We start from the raw sequence: 6,217 nt of genomic DNA on the forward strand, positions 1-6,217 counted from the left end.
AACTCTTCTTCCCAAGCCATCTTACTTTGCGTCCAGTGAAGGACACCAAGCCCCTTGGGAACTTCCACTTTCTCTCAGGAAGAACTGCACTCTCCCCCCGCGAGGCTGAGGGGACCCGTTCTTCTCGTATTTTTTCATAAGCTATTATTTATGTCTGACAGACCTCCTCCAGACAAATGGCTGCCATATGGAGAAAAAGACCGAGAGGTAAACGGGAACGGAAGGCAGGAAGGAAAGAAAAGTGGAGAATTCCTCCATGATGCTTTTCGGCGCCGTGCGAGCTCTGTCAGAATGACATACTAGTGTGCGGCGATGGAGATATCATTATTGTCTTCTTGGGAAAGCGCTACAGCGGCTGTGGGCTGTCAGCCGCCACTTATGCACATCCCTGCAGCTTTGCGTGTCACATGAATATATATTTGTAACATAGTAGCATATTGTTAAAGAAAAAAAAGGATACTTATTGCTACTTCGAGTTGACGTTTACTGCCAAACAAGGGGAGTTACGCATGTAGCCTTTTAACTTAATGCTAGGAAAGGACGCTAAACTAAAAACAAACTTCCTTAAAGGGTATGAAAACACTAAGGGGCTGTGAGATATCAATAGAACCGTGATGTGGCAAGATAACAATTATTAATAAAGTTAACAAAAAAAATAAATCGCATTTATGAGCAATTATCGAAAATAGATCGAAAATAGATCGAAAATTACGAACATTTCAAAAGTATTCCGGAAACAGCTGAATGGGGCGGAGACGTCATAACAAGGAAACAAAAGGTCGAGGCAGGTGCCATCGTTGTTTATCGACGAGAGAGTTGCGTTTGTGTTTTATCAAAAAATCGCTAAAATGGTTCAAACCTGTCATGCTATGTGGTCTACAAATAGCCATTTGTCGCAATGGAGTACCCATGAGTTCCCGAACGCGAGAAAAAGAGCTGGACTACGCAGTTCGTCTTTGCTAAGAGGGCTAATTTTGCAGACCCAGCCTCCGGTGTTGTGCAGAAAAATAGCCGCCCCGCGTGAAATGTCCCCACTGACGGGAACGCTTATTTATAACGCTTTATTGAGCGTGTATTTGATTTATTTGTTTGATTATTGAGCGGCCACACGTCAGTCGTACAGCTTTTTCTTACCAATGGATGGACATGGAAACGATTTTCTTGTACCGTGAACATATGTATTATTTTACTCTGCTTGAACTAATAAATGTCATACCTGTGTGATTGTCATCGAGATATGGTCGTGAAAACCTGTAGACTAATACATTTCTGTTCAAAGATGGGTTATGTGGCCCAGTCCACGATTTGTTACCAAAATAAAGTCCTGGTATTTTGTCTAATTTATTTATATAAAACTGATTTTACAGTCCTAAATCCATTGCTGTAATGCGTCCATGAAAACATTTGATGTTTTCACCTCAATAAAGCATTATAAATGAGCGTTCCCGTCAGGGGGGACATTTCACATGGGGCGGCTATTTTTCGGCACAACACCGGCACGGTTTTGTGTGGTGCGCATTTTACACCTGAAAGCTATTTGAACTATGGACAAATGAAATCAGGTTTTGCTAAAAAATTGCTGATGAAAGCACCCACCATACACGCGCAGCCGCCTAAATGTCCCGCGATATCAAGAAAGAGGACGACTGGCTCTGATGAGACAACCCCAGGCTAACCAAAGGAGCGGAGCAGCCAAGCTCGAAATGGACAGAGTGAATACTCTTTTATAATAAAAACATATCACGCATTGGATATAGGACTCGTAAAATATACAGAACAAATCCTCGAATCCCATTCATATTTGTGTCTGTTGGCAGAGTGAAAACCTATGATAGCACTATAAATGATAATTATTCTATACTTTACATTATTTTGCGGTCACGGTGTATCAGCTTCACAAAAAGAAATGCAAAACAAACCATTCGATGTTTCCCAGCCGATGTTTCATCATATGCGTCGACGTGACGCGAAATCACAAAATTCTGGAGGTGCACGTCAGGCTACAGCGGAGGGTCGTAAATCGGGTCTTCCTTGATGGCGCAGGTCTGACGCGGAAGCATAACTCGGCCTTAAGGTGAACGCGCGGAGTTTGGCCTTTTGGTTGGGTTGTAGGATTCTCGCCGGCTCGGGTCGTTGGATGGGTCCGGCAGTTCGGCTGGCTTGATTCCAGCAATCTGTTTAAGAGGTCAGATTCCTTCATGCCGTTTTCGTTTCAAATTTGGTGGGTGGCGGCATATAATCAGTTGGGCCTCATTGTCCAAAAATTACTGTAATCTGATTTTATTAGTGTAAAGGCAAGTCAATTTTTGTGTTGGATTTAGTTGAAATATCCATCAAATGTTTTCACCAGTGAATGCATGTTTTTCTGCTGTACTGAGTTGACAAAAATAAGACATTCGGCGCGTGGGATGATGGGTGTAAACTGATATTTTAGTCATTTTCTCTGATCGCAAAAAATTCAAAGAAAAGCGCGCATCTTGGGAGTCTTTAGCATCTCGAGTGTCCCCTGAAGTCCAGATGTTCTGTCCGCCCTTACTATCTTTACAAAACATTGACAGACTACATGTGGAAATATTCTCCTAATACATCTTGTTCATATTCAACATTGCACAGAATCTTAAAACATGCGGTTTGTAGTTTCGTCTTTTTTTACTTTAAAGTACTGTACTAGTGAGTGTGAACAACGGTGTCTGTGGACTGAGGTAATTACACATATTACTTGTTTATTCAGTTGGTGGAAAAATGGAAGTGTCTATTTGAGACTCGTGTTTATTTTTCTGGGGATACTGTAGCTTCCCCCCTAAATGTTATTCTTTTCAAATCCAGTCTCTTGTTCTTTCCAGGTTCTCGAGAGTCAAGTCTTCCTGTCAGAATAAAAGTGTCTCTTATGTTAAGTCCCTGAGGGAGCAGCTGGCCAGCCAACTAATCCCCTACTGGGCCTTCTCCTCCTCCTCCTTCCTCAAGCGCCCTTCCTCCCTTCCTGCCTTCCTTCCTTCCTCTCTCGCTCCCCTCGTGTCTTGTGTAATAGCTCCCTTGTTCCCGCTGGACAAAACAGCACCTTTGTGGCCTCTTTTGCCTGTTTCTCCGGCGCACTCGAACCCCCTTCACACACCAGCTCGGTCTCTTTCCTCAAGTCAGAACCATGAAAAAGCAGGAGTGGGGACATTATAAACAGCAGGTTTTTGGGTCGAGCAGTTTCAGTGTCCACCAGAGCAGAGAAACAGGCCTTTGTTATGAGGGGGATTAGTGGGTGAGGTGTGGGGAAGGTTGCCACCTCCAACACCACACACCTACACCGCCCACACAACCGCCACCTCCTCTAATTAACACCGTACTCATTTTACACGCTCATAAAAAATGGAGCAAATGTCCATTGCTTCCTTATTTGTGCAGTTTCAGGCTACAGCTCTTAAAATGGAAATATGAGAAATGTAAAATAACCTGCTGTATTAAAACAACAAAAAACTGTAAGATGATTAAAGCATGGTAGGGTGAAAACATTTTTACTAGGGCTGTCAAACGATTAAAATTTTTAATCGAGTTAATTACAGCTTAAAAACTAATTAATCGTAATTAATCGCAATTCAAACCATCTATAAGATATGCCATATTTTTCTGTAAATTATATATATATATTCTGTAAAATAAATTGTTGGAATGGAAAGATAAGACACAAGATGGATATATACATTCAACATACGGTACTTAAGGACTGTAGTGGGCATTTCACTCTACTGTCATTTAAATCTGTCAATGCTGTCCTCACTCCGAAGCGTCTACTTTTTCCAAAGCTAGACAGCTAGTGAACGACGCCTTAATAATCAGACTTCTTCCTTTTTCATCTGATTTATTAATAAAATGGCCTCAAACCATTGTCCTCTTTAGACCGTCGTAAATCTACAAAAAAAAGTACACAAGCATTGCATTAGCAACGACGTTAGCTTAGCACGCTATACAGGTTCACTAAACATAAACAAAAAGCGTCTCATACAAAAAATATAACAATTCGCTTACTAACATAATATGTACATTCTTTACAACAACCATACTTGCGGACAAATCTTGTCCAAGGATCATATAAGCACAACATTACAATGTAGGCGTCAGCCCGAGACGTCGTGCAGCCATATTGAACTGGCAAGAAAACCATGTCGCAAGGCGACCACAAGAGTTCACTGTTAGACAGCACAAAAAGCCTTGCTGTAAAACTTACCAAAAGGCAGAATACTGTCTGAGCGGGACATGTGCGTTAATTCCGTCTAATATTTTAACGTGATTAATTTAAAAAATTAATTACCGCCCGTTAACGCGATAATTTTGACAGCCCTAATTTTTACAGCCCTAATTTTTACACTTAATATTCGTTTGTCACTCTGTCTTTCTCTCTCTCTGGCTCTGTCACTCTGTCTTTCTCTGTCTGTCCGTCTGTCTCTCTGTCACTCTCTCTCTGTCTGTCTCTGTCCGTCTGTCTGTCTGTGTCTGTCTATCGCTCTCTCTAACGCTCTGTCTGTCTCTCTGTCTGTTTGTCTCTCTATCTCTGTCTCTATCTGTCTGTCTCTGTCTCTCTGTCGTTCTCTCTTTCTCTGTGTCTGTCTGTCTGTCTCTCTGTCTGTCTCTGTCTGTCTGTCTCTCTGTCCGTCTGTCTGACTCTGACCCTCTGTCTTTCTCTCTCTGTCTGTCTCTCTGTCCGCTTGTCTGTCTGTGTCTGTTTGTCTATCGCTCTAACTCTCTCGCTGTGTGTCTCTCTCTCCGTCTGGTTGTCTCTCTGTCTTTCTCTTTGTCTGTCTGTCTGTCTGTCTGTCTCTCTGTCTTTCTCTTTGTCTGTCTGTCTCTGTCTTTCTGTCTGTCTTTCTCTCTCTCTGGCTCTGTCACTCTGTCTTTCTCTGTCTGTCCGTCTGTCTCTGTCTGTCTGTCTGTCTGTGTCTGTCTATCGCTCTCTCTAACTCTCTATCTGTCTGTCTCTCTTTCTGTCTGTTTGTCTGTCTCTGCGTCTGTCTCTCTCTGTCTCTATCTGTCTGTCTCTGTCTCTCTGTCGTTCTCTCTTTCTCTGTGTCTGTCTGTCTCTCTGTCTGTCTCTGTCTGTCTGTCTCTCTGTCCGTCCGCCCATCTGTCTGTCTATCTATCCAATTCTCTCTCTGTGTGTCTCTTTCTCTGTCTGTCTGTCTGTCTGTCTGTCTGTCTGTCTGTCTGTCTGTCTGTCTGTCTGTCTGTCTCTGTGTCTTTCTGTCTCTTTCTGTCTGTCTGTGTCTTGGTCTTTCTCTGTCTCTTTTTGTCTGCCTGTCTGTCTGTCCGCCCGCCCGTCTGTCTATCGCTCTCTCCAACTCTATTATTGTTTTTTTTTAGCTTGAATCTTTCCTTGCATTGTGTTGTTGTAATCTTCCTACCTATCTACCGCTTTCTCTCTCTCTCTCTCTCTCTCTCTCTCTCTCTCTCTCTCTCTCTCTCTCTCTCTCTCTCTCTCTCTCTCTCTCTCAGTATAGACAGGTAATTTAACAATACATTTTACACATTATTACATTACTGTTTGTATAAAGTACACGATTTAGAAGCATGGTTCCTAATTAAAAAGAATATGAAAAATAGTTTTCGGAGGGATTCCCGAATGATTATCGTAATTTCTATTCATTTCAAGTAAAATAAGGTGCAATCACTCCACTTCCTGTAATATTTTGACGGGCTATCATTTATCTAGACATTTGGTCAAAAATGTGAATAGGTTTTAGCTGTTGTTGCAATTTCTACTGCTTTAACTATACAATTTTATGTATACTGAGAGATGTACCGTACTGCTGTCTTATTCATCTGAGGAACATGAACATCTGTGAGTAATGTGCTTTTGTTTTGTTGTTGATTGATTAAAATTGATTTCATTTTTTTCCAGTATCAACTGCATGTGAGCATGGAGATGAATCCATTAGAGCTGCGAGAATGACAGAACGTAATGCAGGTTAGGCTTCGCTCTTTGATGGGCGATATCAATTGCTGTTTGAAGGCTTTTTTTTTCTCAGGCGTCATCTCTGGCTGTCTTTGCAATGAACTTTCCATTCGCAGGCAGCGTTTTCTCTGTCTCCTGTGGTGCGTTTGTATGCTTTGAACACATCAAACTGTTCTTTTGAAGGTCGCAGTCATAAAACCAGCCTTTGATGGTCGTGTCATTTTGTACAATAGCGTTTTAGCCGTTATCCAAAACAGCCACACCTCCTCAAGATGTACATAC

The 6,217-nt window shown here is 42.0% G+C and overlaps 1 pseudogene; it reads right to left on the reverse strand.

The window, feature by feature from the left end:
* Positions 1 to 4,398: 4,398 nt before the first annotated feature.
* Positions 4,399 to 6,015, reverse strand: LOC130906216 (RNA-binding protein 25-like; annotated as a pseudogene).
* Positions 6,016 to 6,217: the final 202 nt, after the last annotated feature.

The sequence above is a fragment of the Corythoichthys intestinalis genome, chromosome 18, assembly GCF_030265065.1.
Source record: "Corythoichthys intestinalis isolate RoL2023-P3 chromosome 18, ASM3026506v1, whole genome shotgun sequence".
Taxonomy (NCBI): domain Eukaryota; kingdom Metazoa; phylum Chordata; class Actinopteri; order Syngnathiformes; family Syngnathidae; genus Corythoichthys; species Corythoichthys intestinalis.